Source organism: Bradysia coprophila, unplaced genomic scaffold (assembly GCF_014529535.1).
Source record: "Bradysia coprophila strain Holo2 unplaced genomic scaffold, BU_Bcop_v1 contig_538, whole genome shotgun sequence".
Classification (NCBI taxonomy): Eukaryota; Metazoa; Arthropoda; class Insecta; order Diptera; family Sciaridae; genus Bradysia; species Bradysia coprophila.
The window spans coordinates 503720-524237 of NW_023503785.1; the positions used below are offsets into that span (position 1 = coordinate 503720).

The 20518-nt window shown below is 36.5% G+C and overlaps 1 protein-coding gene across 3 annotated transcripts in view; it reads right to left on the minus strand.

Annotated features, from left to right (window-relative positions):
- LOC119083016 (protein eva-1 homolog C-like) overlaps nucleotides 1–20518 on the minus strand; it is a 316459-nt gene that overhangs the window by 256339 nt on the left and 39602 nt on the right. For all 3 annotated transcript variants that reach the window (XM_037192653.1, XM_037192654.1, XM_037192655.1), the window contains exon 2: nucleotides 9099–9197. The gene's annotated coding sequence lies outside the window, so the exon portion shown is untranslated. The remainder of the gene's footprint in view (nucleotides 1–9098; nucleotides 9198–20518) is intronic.

Here is a 20518-nt window from a genome sequence, read left to right on the forward strand (position 1 = left end):
ATTTCTCATATTTTTATGCTATCGCCCTCAAGTATTTTTTTTTAATAGAATTTATCGAACCATTTACCTTTCTTCGCCAGTTGTATTCTGGTTTGGTCGTTCCTCCAGAGAGAGGAAACGAAAACATGTTTTTTTTTATGTCCTCACATCTATTTTATCAGGAAACAAGAAAATGATAATAAAAATATAATTTCTCTTTCTATATTTGCGACAAGAAAAAAATATATTCGTGGTGAAATACGCACACAAGTGACTACACGGCGAACGAAATATTTATAGACGTTCAAGACTCTATTCCAAGAGTACGGACGCTGTCTTTGGGGAGAGGGGTCCGATGTAACCATACCATACATATATTTTCGTATGGACGATTTTGTGAGTAGTGTGGGGGTCCAAGAGGACGGTTTTTTAGAACGATCACAATTTGAATGGATCCTAATTCAATATATTTTACCACATAAGTGCCCGGTAAGTTGTGTTTGCTGTGTATGATACCACTTTCGGTAGCAAAATATTTACATTAGTCACGCAAGTCCTATTACCAGAAAAAATTTCAAAATAAATTTTGTTGTCGTAAACTGAGGAACCATATGTACAGCAAATATTGAAGTTTGCCAATTCAATTCCTTATGAATCCAAATTAAAATCTGGGCGTCCATCCGTACGAGTTTAACGAGATATCACACATTAATGTAGGTTTGGTCGATTTCAGTACTTTTACTTTTAACGAAATGAAAAAATCCTACGTCACTTTGTGGTTCCTTCTGTTCGTCCTTCCGTGTTTCCTATCTCCTAAAGTTTTGTTTGGAATTTCTTCAAATTTTGGGAGTAGCCATTCTAAGACATTCCAGAAAAATTTGGGGTTCCGATATAAGAACACCTTATATCCCTGTTTAAGGGGGCGGCGGAGTGGGGATGAAAATTTAACTTTTGATATTTAGAAGAAGCAGTACCGGACTGGCTCGAAAAAGCCCACAGTGGCTCCATGTAACTCAATTTAAAAAGGCCCACAAATTAAAAATTCTCATACAAAAATCCAAAAGGCCCATCGGGAATTCCCCGAATTCACCATATGGCCAGTCCCGGCCTGAGAAGAAGCTGTGGGGACTTTGTGACGCATTTTTTTTCTAGATTTTTTTCGGTAAACATTTTTGCTTTTACAATTCTTGCGTACAAGCGGAGAATGCGTCACCTACAACGATATCACTTGTTTTGGAAGTATGCACCAGGGACTAAAATAAGGAACATGGAATGTGTGCGGGAGTAAATCTAAGTGTGAATGTTCGTGAAGCGAGTGTAGCGAATCGGAACGAGTGTAATAATTTTCACACGACTTAATCGTCCCGTCATTACTCACTTACTTGACGGAGTATGTAACATTCTTATTATTTGTAAATCGAACCAATTTAACGAGTGATACGTAATGTTATATCGACCGAGGAACGTCGAAACAATGAAATTTATTTTGGTTGAAATTAATCAGCTCTCATTTAATCAAGCATTTAATTCGAATTATTTTTCAAAGCTAAATCACCTGGAGATATACCATCTCATTAAAACTTTGAATTGTAGAAATTTGCTGAATGAAACAATATTTAATCCTTACTCCATATATATACCCACCAGCACTACTAGATTTTATATTCACCAAACGTTCTTATGAGTATCAACCAATAATTTTATTATTTACTTTAGCAAACATTGAATTGTTCCTTTAAGAGTTTGAAGCGCATTTAAAAACCACTTATAGAGAACAAGTTTTAATAAAATCCCGGCAAAAACTCTTTCAGAGCAAAGTTGGACGCAGTCTACAGTCTATATGTGTGATAACTTCTAAAACAAGTGATATCGCTAGAGGTGACGCTGTCAGCGTCGTTACGCAAAATTGAATTTCACAGCCAATTAATTGAAATTAGCTGATCTAGTTTTCCAAACCATTCGCCAATTTTTTTTTTTCAGAAAAAATTTTAACCAACAGAATTTTGGCTGAAAAATTTTCAACAAAAAATTCTGCGTCGCATGTGGCAGATTGAATGTTCTCGTAGGTTTGTCCGTGAGCATCTGCCACTTTGCGACGCAGAATTTTTTGTTGAAAATTTTTCAGCCAAAATTCTGTTGGTTAAAATTTTTTCTGAAAAAAAAATTATTGGCGAATGGTTTGGAAAACTAGATCAGCTAATTTCAATTAATTGGCTGTGAAATTCAATTTTGCGTAACGACGCTGACAGCGTCACCTCTAGCGATATCACTTGTTTTAGAAGTTATCACACATATAGACTGTAGACTGCGTCCAACTTTGCTCTGAAAGAGTTTTTGCCGGGATATCAGTCGTTTTAGAAGTTAAGTCGGAAGTTGACGAAAATTAGAGGTGTGTGCCGGTTTTAAAATAGTCGGCGGCGGTGCGCCGACTGGTAAGGGATCGGCGGCGGCTAAATTATTTCAGAACGGCACATTGGCTTAGTGTCAAACTTCGAAAGAACTCAGCTGATTCGGTTATGCAGTGTTGCGAGTTTCGAACATTTTTCAGGTTATTTTTTCGAATCAACTAGAGTGTTGTTAATTCTTGGGAATAAAAGAAATATTTCACTTACACAGTATTGGCTAAGGAAAGGTGTATAATTTGATTCTCACGTCTTACATTATTTGCGCATAATTACATCACACAAAAATGACTATTCGAAACTGGCAGCACTAACATCACCGACGACTAATTTTCGGAAGCACTGAGTATTCGGAACAGCTGTGATTTGTGAACTGTCAAATTTTGTTGATATACCGTTCGATTTGTCACAATTATTCTGGCGCGATCAATATTTTGATTCTGATATTTGTGTAGCTTTTGGCCATTGTGGACTAACCAAACATCTGCTATTTTTGCCAACTTTTTAGTGCATTTGGTGTATTTGGGTTGTTGTGTTGTAACATTTTGTGTTTGTTTGTTTAAGGTTACATTTTACCAAAAAAGTCTGCGTCGCAAAGTGGCAAATGTTCAGGAACAGACCAGCAAGAAAATTTATCTGCCGCATGCGACGCAGATTTTTTTGGTAAAATTTTGGTTGTTTCCAGTCAAATTTTTTTTGGTAAAAATTATTTGGCAGATGATGAGAAAAACTAAGCCAGCTTGTTTGAACTAATTGGGTGTAAAATTTAATTTTTGCGTAACGAAGCTGAAAGCGTCAACTCTAGCGATATCATTCATTTTAGAAATTGTATTTCAAAGACTGCGTCACACTTTTCTCGAAGAGATTTTTGTTGGGATATCAGTCGTTTTAGAAGTGTAATCAACACTGCTTTTTATAACAGTTTAGTTTTAATTCAAAAATTTTACGAAAATCGAAAATTTGACGAAATTCGAAATTTTGACGAAATTTGACGAAATTCGAAAATTTGACGAAATTTAACGAAATTCGAAAATTTGACGAAATTTGACGAAATTCGAAAATTTGACGAAATTCGAAAATTTGACGAAATTCGAAAATTTGACGAAATTTGAAAATATGACGAAAATCGAAAATTTGACGAAATTCGAAAATTTGACGAAATTCGAAAATTTGACGAAAATTGAAAATTTGACGAAAATCGAAAATTTGACGAAATTTGAAAATTCGACGAAAATTAAAAAATTTGACGAAATTCGAAAATTTGACGAAATTTGAAAATTTGACGAAAATCGAAAATTTGACGAAATTCAAAAATTCGACGAAAATTAAAAAATTTGACGAAATTCGAAAATTTGACGAAAATTGAAAATTTGACGAAAATTTGACGAAATTCGAAAATTCGACGAAAATTAAAAAATTTGACGAAATTCGAAAATTTGACGAAATTTAACGAAAATCGAAAATTTGACGAAATTCGAAAATTTGACGAAGAAAGTAATTCTCTATCTGCCACCATTCAAGAAATATCTCCAAAACCCCAATTGACCCACCCATTTCCAACTTTCGACATTTTTCGCAAATGCCCTTCTTTTCTATTCGTAAAACTCTGAGACTTTGCCGAGGAAAGTAACTCTCTATCTGCCACCATTCAAGAAATACCTCTAAAAACATAATTGACCCACCCATTTCCAACTTTCGACATTTTTCACATATGCCAATGTGCTCTACTCGTAAAACTCTGAGACTTTGCCGAAGAAAGTAAATCTCTATCTCTCATAAGCCAAAAAATATTAGTCCTTTCATCCTACGCTCGAGTAGCTCAAAATTTGGTCACTCTGACCACTCTAGCTCAACCAAATCTGCACCAATTTTTCTAATTATTTTTTTGTTTGATTCGTGTGGCGAATACCTTTCATTTGATGGGTCACACGCCCCTGCAGGTTTCAATACAGCTGAGCTACAGCTGAAAACGCGTTCCCGACCCTCGAAAACCACACTCAGAAACCACTTCGAGGCCAATAAAACAAAATTCTGGTTTTTCCTGGGGTAGTGGCGTATCACATTTTCATTTTTATGCCCACCCTGAGGTTCCTGCAAAATTTCATGGAGATTGGCTGACTAGTTTCCGAGATCGACCGTCGATAGATAGACAGATAGACAGATAGACAGATAGAAACATACAGAGTAAGTTGAAAGATTTTGATTGTTTGGAAAACGTTAATTTGGTGCATTTTCTATCAAAATGACCAACTTCAAAACGATGTATCTCCGGCAATTTGAAAGTTACATAGTCGAGTGATAGCTCGTTTTGCTCGTATTTGAAGCGCGAATAAGATAGAATAGGATTTGTGGTGATACAGGCCAAAGGAAAGAAACCTAAATTCTCGCCTATATATAGTTGCCGCGTCTCAAAAAATTTTCTTCGTTCTTTTTTTGGAAGTTAGACTGCGTCAAGTCCTCCGCTATCGCTCCGGACATGATTTAAGAACTCGGTTCGAAATTAAATTAAATTGAAAGACAAAGTTAGTCGCAATTTGAATGGAGTTGTACTTTCTCACCACACTTTCCACACCCATAAGTTTTAACAAGAAACATATTACATCCACTTAGGTACCAACATTTTCAATTCTAGTTGGCTGCACGATCAAAATATCTTAATTATCTTAACAAACAAGTTCTAAAATTCATCAAATCAGATGTTAATGTTGCAGCTTGAACAGGTAGATTTATTTTACTTTTATACATCATGTACAAACAACTGTACCGTTAAACGTAACCTCACATAATTTTTCGTTAAGCTGTGTTTCACCTCAATCTTTTGACGTAATTGCAAATAAATTCGTTCAAATTCGACATGCCTGACATCTTTTGTGATATCTGACGTTTAAAACCGCCTTGAACATGATGGATTACATTCGAACTATAAGACATAATAACCAGCATGCCATTCCTAACATACCGATTTATACGAAACATGACAGCACTCGTACTGTACGAGTTAGGGGCTGACACTATAAATGACATACGGGTAAACGGCAAAGATAAAAACTATTAATCTTTTAATCCCTTCCTTCAATTATACTTTTGCTGCACCTTTTGCTGTACGGTGTCAGCCAATTATTTATTGAGTGGCGTAACTTGTTCCTTGGATAGCCCCTTAAGGCCAGGTTAAGATTGTTTACATTACAAATAGTGTAGCCTTTTTTTGAAGGATTTCGGACGTTATTTCCTTTCGCCAGGCCTCTCACTCTAAATTTGGACTCCTTATTAAGGAATTAAGGAGGTTTTAGCACAAAAATAAGGAGAAATAAGGAAATTGTTTATTGGAATTAAGGAAAAATGAGGAGAAATTTTTCGATAAAAATCGAAATTATTCTAATGCTCAAAACAAACGAGGCATTGAAAACGTGTTTTGGTACTAGTTTTCATTGACAGATGCAGCAATCGCGATTTTGAATAGAAAAAGTTCTAACTTCATTTGACAGTTTCGAAAATTTCGTCATGAAAAATAGGACCAAAACACGTTCTCAATGCCTCGTTTGTTTTAAGCATTGATACAGCAATTAACATCGGAAGTCCGCCTCAACTTTATTTTGACGTTTTTGTAAGGTTGTATCGTAAAATTCACTTTTATCACAATGAAAATTTGAATATTTTGGACGAGCTTAAGGCTTGAATTAGATTCTTAGCAAAGCTTAGCTTAGCTTTACCAATTATCACTGTTTATTTTGACGTACCTATCGTTTTTGTAGGGTGGCAGTTTTCAATCAGTTTTCGATGCGAATTTTTTTTTTGAAATTTAAGACGTACTTACGGCGGAAATTCTAACTTGACTCCACCCTCAAGTTTAAAAACTTGCTGGATTAGATTTTGATCTCGTTAACTGCAAAAGCTGTTCTTTCCCGTTCGAATTTCTAAATAATAAATTGGTGAAAGTATAAACTTGTAAATTTGAAAGAAGTAAGTGTAAATGAGGCTAAAACCTAGAATTGTTTGTTATAAGGACCAAAGCACCTAGCAGGGTAATAGAGGTTTTCACACGTCAAATATGGTATGGAAATATTCGCATACTTCGATTAAAGTACTACTCTATTTTTTTCTATTACCTTGCTAGGTGCTTTGTAAGGACGCATGTCTGGGACAATGTTAAGGGTGATTTATATATTAAATCAAATAGTTCTACTCGAGACTCTCGAGCCGGAAGGTGGCGTGGAACCACAAAAATATAATGTTAAACCAGTCGTGTTGATCATGAGCTACGACACCACCTTTGTATTAGAGTTCTTTTTGTTAAATAACAAAAATTGTGATTTTTGCCGCGCATCGAATTTTTCTTCTTAATTTTGATTTCCGTCGTTGAAATTTGCGAAAAATAATGAAAATGAGAATTTTTTAATAAAATAAGGAGGAATAAGGAGGTTTTTAAAAAAATAAGGAAAAATAAGGAAATAAGGAGGTGTGAGAGGCCTGCCTTTCGCTCTACTTCGGGCGCCACGGGCATTTGCCCATTTGGCCCATATGGAAAAGGCAGCACTGCGATCTTAATCTGGCCTTAATCATTCCTCATAATATCAGAACCCTATTTTAATCTACAATTGAATCATTCAAAAATATTCTGAACGAAAGTTTCGGCATAAATAACTGATGCAGCCGAAATGGCCGAAATTGTCGAAATGGCTATCGTTTATCTTGCATCATATGTGTGTGGTGTTAGGAATGTGTGTTACAATGAACTCGACAGTTATTACCACCTTCTCCATAAAAAATAGAAGTTTAATCTAATGACTTTACTGCTACTTTGATACTTTGAGCTACATTTATATCTCACATAAAATTTGCGTCTGCATTCATTTTGTGTGGGGCAATGTTTTGTGTAATCTCTTCGGTGCGAAACGTTTTGAGTAGAAAAGTTTCCAGTTTAAATATACAAATTTTAGCAACGTGGAAGGTATACAGAGACTTTAAAAATCCCTATAGTCATCTGTTAACGGCAACGACGACAAACATCAATCTCTGTGCAGTGTCATAAAATGTTTGTTGGAACTAATGAAGTACAAGATTTTGTAGCGAACACCAAGCGATAGTTTTCATTATGTAACTGTAATAGGAGACCACTGAACAATAGTCCTGATATGACGACACAAATGCTTCTTACTCGCTTATCAAGGCCACTTTTACAAATAGAAATTCTAACATTTTCCCGAACATACACAAAAATGGCATGTTGTATCAAGTTAAACGTTTGGTAACTCCTTTACTGAAGTCGACAAAATTGCTGGAAAGAATACTAAACTCTTCCGCGCATCATATGAAATGAAAACGTTTTATACTTCTCAATTTCATTATGTCGATTATAAAGCGAATCCATGAAGATATCACAAACCAATTTTAAAGTTGAAAATGTCAAAAGAAAAATTGCGGTTGCCAAAGTTCCTACCTCTGTGTGTACCGTTACGTACACAGCATTTATTTTTCCAACTTTTTCGTCCCCGCATGCAGGCCCGGGCTGCATACTGTGAATTAGGGCGATTCCCGATAGGCGATTTGGGCCTTTGCTTGAACTTTTTTTTTACATTTTTACAAATGACTTGTATGTAGCCACCGAGGGACTTTCCGGAGCCAGTACGGCACTGCTCTCATCCCGTATTATTTCGATTGAAACCCATTACGGAAGAACTTATTTTTATGTTATTATGCAATAACTTCCAATCCTTCATGTTATTTTATTCGCAGGCATACCTCAATGTCACAAAAACCGAACGAAAGAATACTCTCCGTCCTCATCACCCCATACCCAGTTTGTACGTTACAATTCCATGCCACATCCGAAATGTACACCCGAAAATAAAATAAACAAAAAAAGAAATAAATTTACATTTTTATTGAACCGCGGTCCCGATTTTTATGCGATTATGATTGTCAGAAACGGAGAAAATAACTCTGTTTAGTGTATCAAATTTTTGTATTTTTTTGAAAATATCTGAAAAAGTGATGTTGTGTCGTTGGTACTGTTAGTGTGCACACTCCACCAAGGACGGGAGAAAAGTGATATATAAAGTGTCCCCATTGTCTCGGTATAATATAATCGTAATATTCTGTGTGAGAAAAACGAAATTGAAAAATGGTTTTGAGAAACTGGTTATTATGTAAACACAGCAAGAAACTAAAGGGACATCAGCTTCCTTAGCAGATGAGCCAAAAATATGACTTTGTTATGTGTTCATTTCTTATCCTTCTTTTTTTTTGGAAACTCGTACGAAGCATAAAAGGTGCTTTATGTTTATAAGTTTGACGTTACATTTGTTACGTTGTACGTGGACTCCGCAGTGTAGAGTTGTTGTAGGAATTTTACAGTCGACGTCGTCAGTGACATTTATACATAAAAGAAATTTCAGATGTTTTTCAGCTGGTCCACTCAAACAAACAAACCTGTTTATACGTTTTTAAACGGGTGAAGGGTGAAATAGTTAAATGCACGTGCGTGGTAGTGGTAAGCCCGTATAACGACGTTTGAGTTTGCGCAATTTTCATTGTATGAGACGACCATCCAAAAAAACAGCAAAAGCTAATTCATTGCTACTTCTGATGGTCAATATTAATTGATTGTCGGTATTTTCCCCCAAGTAAATTAAAAAACGAGACTTAGTAATGGTCAACTAACAGTCGACAGACTCGATTTTATTTAGAAATATATATTTCGGTAAAATGGATACTTACAGAGGTTTCTCCCGAGAAGGGCTAGTGGTTCGTCTGCGTGCTACTGCTTTGTGTGTTTAAATTCCAAAGTGAATGTTACATTCCGTTGTTCTGAGACACCTGCAGGAAAGTAAAAATACGGTTAAGTTAGTCCAAAATTTTTTTTTTCAAAAATTTTATTGTAGCGCTAGCTTTGGACGGTTGCACCAACGTGTTTCTTAGCACTAATAGCGTTGAGAAAAGTTTATGCTTCGTATTCGTATCGAATTTTTTGAAATCTTCAAGTTTTGGGACATCTATAGTTATATCAAATATAGTTGTAAGAAGTTTTGAGGCAACTTTCGTTATATCTAGTCGTATGGGATTTTACAAGTAAAGCGGTCACTCCCTGGCCAGAATGGTGGCAAAACAATAATACTTTATAATCCCTTTAACTCCTCTAATTGCCGAATTCGCTCTTATTGGGTGAATTTCAGAAAAACTTCTTAAGAGGAGAGGTGTTCCAAATTATATATCCAATTCGACGTCTTAATCATATGACGAATACTATCGTAATTCGACCTCGACTTCATATAGAAATCTCTTGCACATTTCACACAGTTACGAATATATTGATTTTGGCTGACTAAGTTGCCCCGGTACTCAAAACATTTAGAATGTTAATTCTAAGAAACATGTTTGAAACGATCGATTATTAATATTTCATCCTTGAAGTTAATCTTGTGGGTTTCACAGTACATAAAGTGAGTGTTTGTAACAAATATCGATACTGAACGAACTTTTTTATTCTACAAAATACAAATAAGTCTATAATAATAACATTTCGACTATAGCAAGAGTTTAGCCTAAGAACGGCTTTTCAACTTAATTTAGTGTTAGCGTGTTAGTTATTTACATGGCGATGGGCGAGCGAGAAGGCGAAAACCTTAACAAAAACCTTTACTGATACTTCTTCTTCTTCTTCTTTTTCAGCCTGTTTCTATCCACTGCTGGATGTAGGCCTCTCCAACTTCTTTCCATTTCGTACGATCCATTGCCATTTGCTGCCAGTTTGTACCTGCAATATTCTTAATTCCGTTTGTCCATCTCTCTGGTGGTCTACCTATAGCTCGTCTTTTATATGGTCGCCAGTTCATGATCTTTTTGGTCCAACGTTCGTCTGTCCTTCTTGCAATATGTCCCGCCCAGCTCCATTTCAGAGATGCTATTCTTTCCATGACATCAACGACCCTGGTTTGTTGTTGAATCCATTGATTCGTCATTCTGTCTCTGAGTGTTATTCCAAGCATACTCCGTTCCATGGCTCTTTGTGTCACTCTCAATTTATCTTCGGATGCTTTCGTTAAAGTTAACGTTTCCGCTCCATAAGTGAGCACTGGAAGGACACAAGTGTCGAAAACTTTGCGTTTCAGACAATTATTCATTTTGCTTTTGAAAATTAGTCTGAGTTTTCCGAACGCTGCCCATGCAAGACCAATCCTACGTCTTATTTCTGCAGTCTGGTTGTCCAGACCTAACTTCAGTTTATGTCCTAGATATACATAGCTGTCGACTCGTTCAATGACAGTGTCACCAATTTTGATTTCTCTATCGTCCCTGATGTTGGTCATGACTTTTGTTTTCGATAAGTTCATCTTGAGGCCAACTTTGATTGCCTCTTCACTTAACTGTTGTAGCATAAGCTGAGCCTGACCTATATTCGCTGCTATCGGTACAATGTCATCAGCGAAGCGGAGATTGCTCAGGTACTCTCCATTTATCTTTATTCCCATTTTACTCCAGTTTAACTTCCTAAAAACACACTGCAGAATCGCCGTGAATAATTTCGGTGAAATAGTGTCACCCTGCCTTACACCTTACTGATACTTGACTTAACTTAAAACTAAGACTATAACTGAAAAACTTAATTAAAACAAATATCGATAATTAACATTTCTGTTTTCGAATTTGATTGCGTTACCATAGCATAAAAACTATGAAAACTCGAATCGGGCGCCAAGCTTAATTGGGCGCCACGGGCATTTGCCCATTGTGCCCATATGGAATAGGCGGCATTGCGGCTTTGGGAGAAAATAGGAAATTCAGAGCGATGTTTGCGGCCAGTGCGAAGCGTGGAATTTCCCTATTCTGAACGACCTCTTATTTTAATTCAATGTCATTTTCCCTTTCATTTCCAAATTTCCTTCACTTCATATTTTGTTACCTGTTCGAAAAAAAATTAGGTCAAGTTGGGTTAAATTTTGGAATTCCCAGTTCATTGGTGTCTTTAAGATTTCAAAATGTTTCAATAGCTATCGTATAAAGCCGTATCGCATTTGTGTCTTCGAAAGAGCTTTATGTTTCTTTTGTATTCCACTTTTTCAATGGAAACCAAAAGAAGCTCAGAGGTTTCTAAAACCTCTTCAAGGCTGGCAAACATTGATATACGGTGGTTTAACACGGCATGGCATAGTGCCTTATTAAACAACGAGCCGTCAGAACAGTCGGAGCGTTTGCTGCGACTGAGACCCGTACGAACCCGTACATCTATTGCGTACGTGACCCTAGTTCGTCCGTCGCCCTACTCTTACCGTAAGCCTGCTGCGCTCGTAACCGTCGGCAAAGTAAAATTCTTATGAAATGTGTACGTCTTAAAAATAGCGCAATTACGAAGCCCCCTACGACGTTCCTTTAAATGTAACACAAATTTCGAATTGTCCTAAAATTTTCTCAGTCCTAGGACCCAAACTTAAATTTTTTCAACAATTAACCTATAATACCTATAAATAAACAATTTACTGATAAATATACTTGTATATAGCTCAAAATAACCAAAGTATATAAACACTGAAGGTAATGCAGACCCTCAACGGATCAGAGAAATTACGGATCCAAACTTTCAGGTGAATTCATTTTCGTATGTTGTCTAACTTAGACTTGTGCAACATTACGGCCCCTAAATACTTCCAATTCACCACTAAATACAACTTGACGCAAACGAATTTTATATGTGTGCAACATAACGCCGCTAAATCGTTCCAGATTCACCACTAGATGCAACTTGACGCAAACGAATTGAATACGTGTGTAACATGACGGAGCTAAAATTCACCTGAAAGTTTGGATCCGTGTGTAACTGCGGATTTGCATTACCTTCAGTGTTTATATACTTTGAAAATAACTATCTACACCGTTATATAGCTCAATATATTTATAAATAGATATTGTAGAGGAGGCAACGATGATGATAACGTATCGTTGGCCGAATACAGGTCGATATGAAGGAACAGACTAAATGTTAGACGTGTTCACTCTCATATACAACAGATTCGACTTTTCCAGTAAAACACCTCTAGTTCCTATCCACAAATTATTCTTTATTCAGAGCTATGTATGAACTAATTGTAAGATGCATATAGTACAGCTGCCTAAACAAGATGGCCTGTACTGCTGCAGTAACACTGCTTTTATAGGCGAAAATCCAGTATGGCCGACATCTGTCATTGTCCTGAAGTTCTGGATGCTTCGCTGTCACTGGGTGTGCCATCTCTGTGCAACGTTTCGATGTAAAACTTTGCGCGGATGTATTTGAATATGATGTCACGCTACAATATCCATATTTGGGATTATTGAAACACCCCACACACATAACCAATCACTTCCCACTGATGAGTGACTTTATAATTATCATTTTCACCGATTTATATCGTTTTTACAAAAATCCAAAATGGCGGCTGACTGCCATTTTGTTAGGAGATGGAAAGTAGAACGGCTGTTTTACATTCGTTAGTACCTTTCAAGCAAAAAAATCATGAAATTCGGTCAAAGTTTACTTGAGATATTAACATATAAGCTTACTCCAAGAGACCTAGCTCACGCTCCGGTGAACCGAATTTCATAAACTTTTTTCCCCGGTTGGTTACAGTCAATACCTATCTAATAAAAACCCATCTAAATCCGTTCAAATTTGGCCAGCCTACAAGCAAAAACGGCTTGCCGCCCTGTACCTAGTTCACACCAAGGGGTCTAACTCACGAGTCGGTCATCCAATTTTCATAAACTTTTTTTTTGTCGATCGGAATTGTAAATTCGTTTATTTGACGTATCACTTACAAGTGTAGCCTTAAAATGGCCAGAGAAATCTTCGGAAAACGTTAAAGCACTGCCTAGCTCAAGAGGCGTTGACCCAAAATCGCCCATCTTCGAACTTAGCCTCACTATTTCAACTACCTTTCAGGAAAAAAAATGTTGAAATCGGATTTGATTTACTCAAGATATCGACGTGACAGACAGACAAAATTTTTATTACCGTCTGCTTCGAATTACACACGGCATCGTAATCCTATACGTAGTTGCTATTTACAAGCAACTTCGCCTGCAAATAGCTAAACTATCATAAAGCTGCTATTTGCAGGCGCCTGCGAATAGCCTCTGTAAAAGGGGAAAATGCTATTCGAAGGCGCCTGCAAATAGCATCTTCATAACAAAATGGCTATTTGCAGGCGCCTGCAAATAGTCACTTCGAATCCTGTTAGCCTCTTTGTACTTCGTACGGGGATAACAAACTATAGAATAAACGACGGTAATAATAAAGTTCTTAGAGCTCCCATTTCGCATGGGTCGCCTGAAGCCTGTGTTTCGTTTCTTCTTCTTCTTTTTTTAAATTGAAATTGGACGATAAACAAATGTCCCGTTTTCGTTTATATTTCTCTTCATCTTTTTTTAACTGTGTTGTGAACGTCCGCTGGGTGCTTCAATATTTTTTAATAATAAAAAATTGTAAGCACCACACATAACGTGTAACAATCCTGAAATTTATTCAGCAAAACGAAGTAAAGCAACGAGCGAAAAACTAATTGTAAACTTAAATAATAGTTGGATTTTGAATATTTTAAATAAACTCTGAATGGAAAATTAAGTTTTGCGAAAAAAAAACTTTTTTTTACATTTCTTTCTTTCCCTCACATAAACGCAAAATACTCCGGTAAAGCAAATAGAAAAGTTAGTTTTTGATGTTTACCCAAACGTCTTTATATATAAAATAAATTTTCATGCTGGAAAAATGTATAAATGTTTCAAAATGTGAATTGAATGAGCGAAACACAGCTGTTTGTTATGAGGGGTGGTTACAACAATATGTGGAAAATTGCTAAGCATAGAATACAGTTGTTTGTTGGAAACAGCATCTATGTACAGTGTACACACATAATCACATTCAGTCTGTTGAAGTGATTCTAACATAATATGCGGGTGGTCCGCATTTAGTTAATTTATTCCGAACAAAAAGTTTGAACTGAGTGGTTATATAAAAGCAAAGAGACAATTGGAATGAATGCAAAATAAATTTTAAATTCTAAGCTTTTCTTCAAACATGTTAAATCATGAAAGTTTTCTTAAATCTTCATAAGCTACATATATTCGAATCAACCTTTCTTACAGAAGTGTACGCGTGAATTAATCAACAAAATGTATATTACGCGTCATTAATTATTGTGTTTACATCTATTTGGCAATAGCTTTCTGTTTACCAAGTAGAAAATACAGTGAAGCTTGCAACCAGAGCGAAGCAAGAGCCGCTCGAGTTGGAATTTGATATTTCTCCCCGAGGTGAACACATTTTTCATCCGTGTACGGCGGTCCACAAAACGAACACGTCAACTTCTTACACCATTTTTCGAAACCAAAAGTAACAGTTGCAAAGAGAAACAAACACTTGTTCACCACATGTGATAGACATGAGGTGAGAAAATAAAAAATTTCTCAACTGTACTGTCATCAGAGGTAGCGTCAATAAGACGATTCTCACCGCATTTGATACCAGAAACCAATAAACCAATTTTTTTGTTTTCCCTAGGTGTATAATAAGCCACTTTCGACCCCAGGGAAACCAAAAGCATGTAAATTGTTTTTGCAACTGTCGCTTTGTTCTGGTTTTGAAAAATGATGAAAAAATTGATGTGTTTGAAATGAAATGAAATAGTTATTTGTTCACCGAGGGGAAAACATATTTCTCTATCGGTGAACACAACATTTTTCATAACAAAGGCTACCGAATCTTCAATGGAGAGAAGAAAATAAATATTTTTTCGTCTGCGTTGTAAAAAGTATGTGTTCACCTTGGGGAGAAAATAGGCAATTCCAAAAGAGCGAAAATTCTCTCTAGCAGCAATTCGCTTGAGTTGGAATTTCCTATTTCTCCCCTGGGTAAACCAATAACTTTTCCTCTTTATTTTCGGAATTAGGTCTTAGTAACGCATAAGACTGTATTCTTGGGTATGTCAATTCTCCCATCCTCTATCAGACTGCGACGAATTTTGTGGGGTAAGATAAGATTATGAAATTGTACCCAAATCCGTTTCCCTTACATTATTGTATTAATTATATCCGATGAACACAAAGAATACGATATGAATCTCCATCAGGCTACGACTGGCACATTGTGTCTGATGAAAGTATAAAAACGAAAAATAAATTATTTCTGAAGATGTTTCAGATGCATAATCCTACATTTTGTTCTTACTTGTAACTACTTTCTTCGTAATAACAGCTGCTAATTGCTCAAGTACTATAAGCAGATGTTTTATGAGACTTTATATCAGCGTTTGTATAGGAACACTTTGACTATAATAATAAATCAATTTAAAATGCACATATTTAAGAAAGGGTTAAGGAGACGTGAACACGAATATTTTATCCACGAAAGACGGACATTTTATAAGGCTGTTCCTTTGATTCGAAAAAGGCTCGAATATATCGCATATATTCTGAGTACATCGAGTATATTGCGGCTATCGAGTATAAGTAGTATTCCAACTGTCAACGAAAAATGGTTATTTGTTTGCTAAGGGGAAAAGAGAAATATTCGCTCGATCTGGAATTTCCTATTTCTACCAGAGGTGAACACATAATTTTTCATCCGTACGTGGCCCGAATAACCGTTTTCATCCACGAAACAAACACACGATTTGTGCCACTTGGGATCTAAAGTGGGTCTACTCCATCTGTCAAAGTGACGTTTTAGACGTCAAACGAAAAAGAATATTTGCGAATCAGTCACATAATCGTTTATTTTTCTCGATTCTCGATAAGTATACCGTCAGCTGTGAATGAAATTTAGACAGAAAATGTATGGGTCTGCTGCAACTTTTTTCGGTAGCAGTAAAATAATGACAGATAGTCCATAGTCCTTTTATTATCAGTTAAATCATTTCAGGGATGACTATATAAGAAAAGTCAACTATTTTGTGACTTATTCAAAGATTTTTTTGATTTGACGTTTAAAACGTCACTTTGCATAGTCAGAATCTTTGATCTTTGAACCAAACAATCAAAGATTGTTTCACAATTTTTCAAAACCAAAGCAGTAAAATGAAAAAAAAGCTCTTGCTCACCCCATTTTTTTCTTACCTGATCTGTCATCGAAGAGAGCGTCAACAAAACACTGCATTTGAGTGTTAAAAATAAGGTTATTCAAGCAAGGATGAAAATAACTAAATTTTGTTTGACAGATTTTAATCACGGATTATATCGTCCTTCAGAGAATCGCGGATTGAGATTGGTGTAAAATTGTCAGACTTTTGTTTTTGAGAGTTACTTTAGGTACGCATAGCGACGCGAAGCAGACCTAATTCAAACTTTTCTTTTGTTGTACTGTCAAACGTGAAAAAATTTAAGTTAGGTCTCCTTCGCGTGGCTATGTGTAGCTAGTGTTACAAGGGCCGCCCTAAGGAGGGTAACCATAGAGTCGCACATCGTAAAACAACCAAATTGAAGTCAAAATGAAGGCATTGGATCCAAATGAAGATGGTTTGAAGGTCTACCGTGAAGTTGAAAATACGAAAATTGTATTTCTCAATAGAAAAGGCGTACACTCGGCTCAATTACTCACATTTTTTTCCCATTTAAAAAGACCAAACACAACCGGATTAATGTACCTTAAAGATATTTCAAAGCTATTTGTACAGCTTATCGCGATTTATCTATAAATCACCAGATAGTTGATTACACTTTCGTTTTATGTAGCATGTATATAATAACATATACACCAGACCAGAATATCCAGCGACGTGTACGATATGGTGCTAAGCGTATTATATATAAATAAATAAAATAAAATAAAATATAAGTAAACCAGCAGCACCTTCGATAAATTGTAGAAACCCAAAGAATATGGAAACATAAATATACACACACATACCGATGCTGGTGTGTGTTCAGAGCAGTACCATTGGGACGCATATGTACGAAGTTCTGTTCTGATTTACTTTATGTTATTGCCAGAACCGTAGCTGTACAAAAAGTACCAAGGAAAAACGCCTCGGTAAGCGCTTTCAGCCTAAAAATTTCCTTTAAAATATTATTGATGGATTCGTTGGATAGAAACAAATGTTTCAAAATGCAGATCTTCCTTCAATAACTCTTTGTCGAAAATCAGACGCACTCAAAGCTCAGCAGTTGTGCAACGAGAAATATTCGGAGAAATGGTGTTGCGCTGACCCTACAGGTAGAATGAATATGTCGAATGACGTTTAACAGCGCCATCTGTTGCCATTTCTCCAGAAATATATTGCAGATTATTAGTCTAGGTGTATGACTACGAAAGGTGTATTATTAAGTTGATAAACTATGCCTACAGATCAAGTCCAAGTAACTGAAAAACTCAAACACTGACAATTACACCGTACACCGTTACTCACGGAGAATCCTAACCTCAACTAGGTATTCAAAATTGAAATTATTGAGCTACCGCCTAATTTTGTGGAGTGAAGTTAATCTCACGGGAGAGGGATTACGACATCAATTTACTTTCATCTGTTCTATATCAACTCAAATCAATGAATGAAAGATATCGCTGCAACAAAGCCTATATCGACAGACAAATAATTAATTTTTTATTCGACAGATGTTAGTCAAATGAAATGCCATCGTATAGCACGTGACCAGAGGATTTTCTCACTCTTTTTGATTTAACAGTGGTTAATCGGTGATTAAACATTGATTAGTTAGGTCAAACATCGTTAGTCAGTTATAAATCGTGATAAATCAATGAGATAAAGTCATTCATCTTGGTAAATTACAGAGATTTACAAAAACAGACGAAGAATTTAGAATATGTTTCGATCAAAATAATAATAATAATACTTTTCACCAGGTTTAAATCAACATCAAGCGAAACTTAAGACAAGACAAGAAGTGAGGTCTTATTTCTCTTTCTCAATTTTTTTCTGGAGCTGCCAACTACCAAATACGTGAGTTATAAATAAGCAAACAGGAAAAATAGTTTCATCAGTCGATATCCAGCTGTTGAACAGTAAACATCTCCACCAACTTCCTACCACTTTGGTAGTCAACTACCACTTTGGTAGTCAACTACCACTTTGGTAGTCAACTACCACTTTGGTAGTCAACTACCACTTTGGTAGTCAACTACCACTTTGGTAGTCAACTACCACTTTGGTAGTCAACTACCACTTTGGTAGTCAACTACCACTTTGGTAGTCAACTACCACTTTGGTAGTCAACTACCACTTTGGTAGTCAACTACCACTTTGGTAGTCAACTACCACTTTGGTAGTCAACTACCACTTTGGTAGTCAACTACCAAAAATTCAAGCTTTAAATAGGCAAGCCTCTATAATAATTACGTCAGTCGGTGCGTAAATCTCGAATACTATTCGACGAATAGTAAACATCTTTGCCGAAATTACGTTTGGTAGACAGCTACCAACTACTAAACTTTCGAATTGCAGTGTCAACTCTGAGCTATCGGTTATCAGATAACCAATAATTATTATTTACCTGGTGTTGATTTTGTACCAGAAGCATGGGAAAATGCGGTAATTACATTGCTGCATAAAAAAGGAGACATAACAAAGCTGGAAAATTACCGGCCCATAAGCCTATTGTCAACACTCTACAAGTTGTTTATGAAAATCATTACGAAGAGGAACACTAACAAGTTCGACTTCTACCAACCTGTTGAACAAGCTGCTTTCAGATCTGGTTTCAGCACAAACGACCATTTGCAGGTGATGAGAACGCTTATTGAGAAGTGTCGTGAATACAACATCGACATAGTCTTGCTATTCATAGACTTCGAAAAAGCTTTCGATTCAGTGGAAACATGGTCGATATTGGACGCATTAGACGAATGTAGAGTAGACTCAAGGTACTCCAACACAATTCGATATGTGTACAAAAATGCTACTTCATGTATAAAACTTCATAAGAGCACGGAGAAATTCAGAATCGGCCGAGGTGTAAGGCAGGGTGACACTATTTCACCGAAATTATTCACGGCGATTCTGCAGAGTGTTTTTAGGAAGTTAAACTGGAGTAAAATGGGAATAAAGATAAATGGAGAGTACCTGAGCAATCTCCGCTTCGCTGATGACATTGTACCGCTAGCAGCGAATCTAGGTCAGGCTCAGCTTATGCTACAACAGTTAAGTGAAGAGGCAAGCAAAGTTGGCCTCAAGATGAACTTATCGAAAACAAAAGTCATGACCAACATCGGGGACGATAGAGAGATCAAAATTGGTGACACTGTCATTGAACGAGTCGACAGCTATGTATATCTAGGACATAAACTGAAATTAGGTCTGGACAACCAAACTGCAGAAATAAGACGTAGGATTGGTCTCGCATGGGCAGCGTTTGGAAAACTCAGACTAATTTTCAAAAGCAAAATGAATAATAGTCTGAAACGCAAAGTTTTCGACACTTGTGTCCTTCCAGTGCTCACTTATGGAGCGGAAACGTTAACTTTAACGAAAGCATCCGAAGACAAATTGAGAGTGACACAAAGAGCCATGGAACGGAGTATGCTTGGAATAACACTCAGAGACAGAATGACGAATCAATGGATTCGACAACAAACCAGGGTCGTTGATGTCATGGAAAGAATAGCATCTCTGAAATGGAGCTGGGCGGGACATATTGCAAGAAGGACAGACGAACGTTGGACCAAAAAGATCATGAACTGGCGACCATATAAAAGACGAGCTATAGGTAGACCACCAGAGAGATGGACAAACGGAATTAAGAATATTGCAGGTACAAACTGGCAGCAAATGGCAATGGATCGTACGAAATGGAAAGAAGTTGGAGAGGCCTACATCCAGCAGTGGATAGAAACAGGCTGAAAAAGAAGAAGAAGAAGAAGTTGATTTTGTAATATCGGTTGGAATACATAATAAAACACGTCTATACAGTAGTACTGTATTTATTGACATAACAATCATCGTAGTGTACTACGATACTACACCAACTACCAAAACTCTTCTTCTTCTTCTTTTTCAGCCTGTTTCTATCCACTGCTGGATATAGGCCTCTCCAACTTCTTTCCATTTCGTACGATCCATTGCCATTTGCTACCAAAACTACCGACTATTTATTATTGTTATGAACAAAACGTTGTATTGGGTTGACTTGACCAAAATTGTTGAAGCAATACAGCGTTG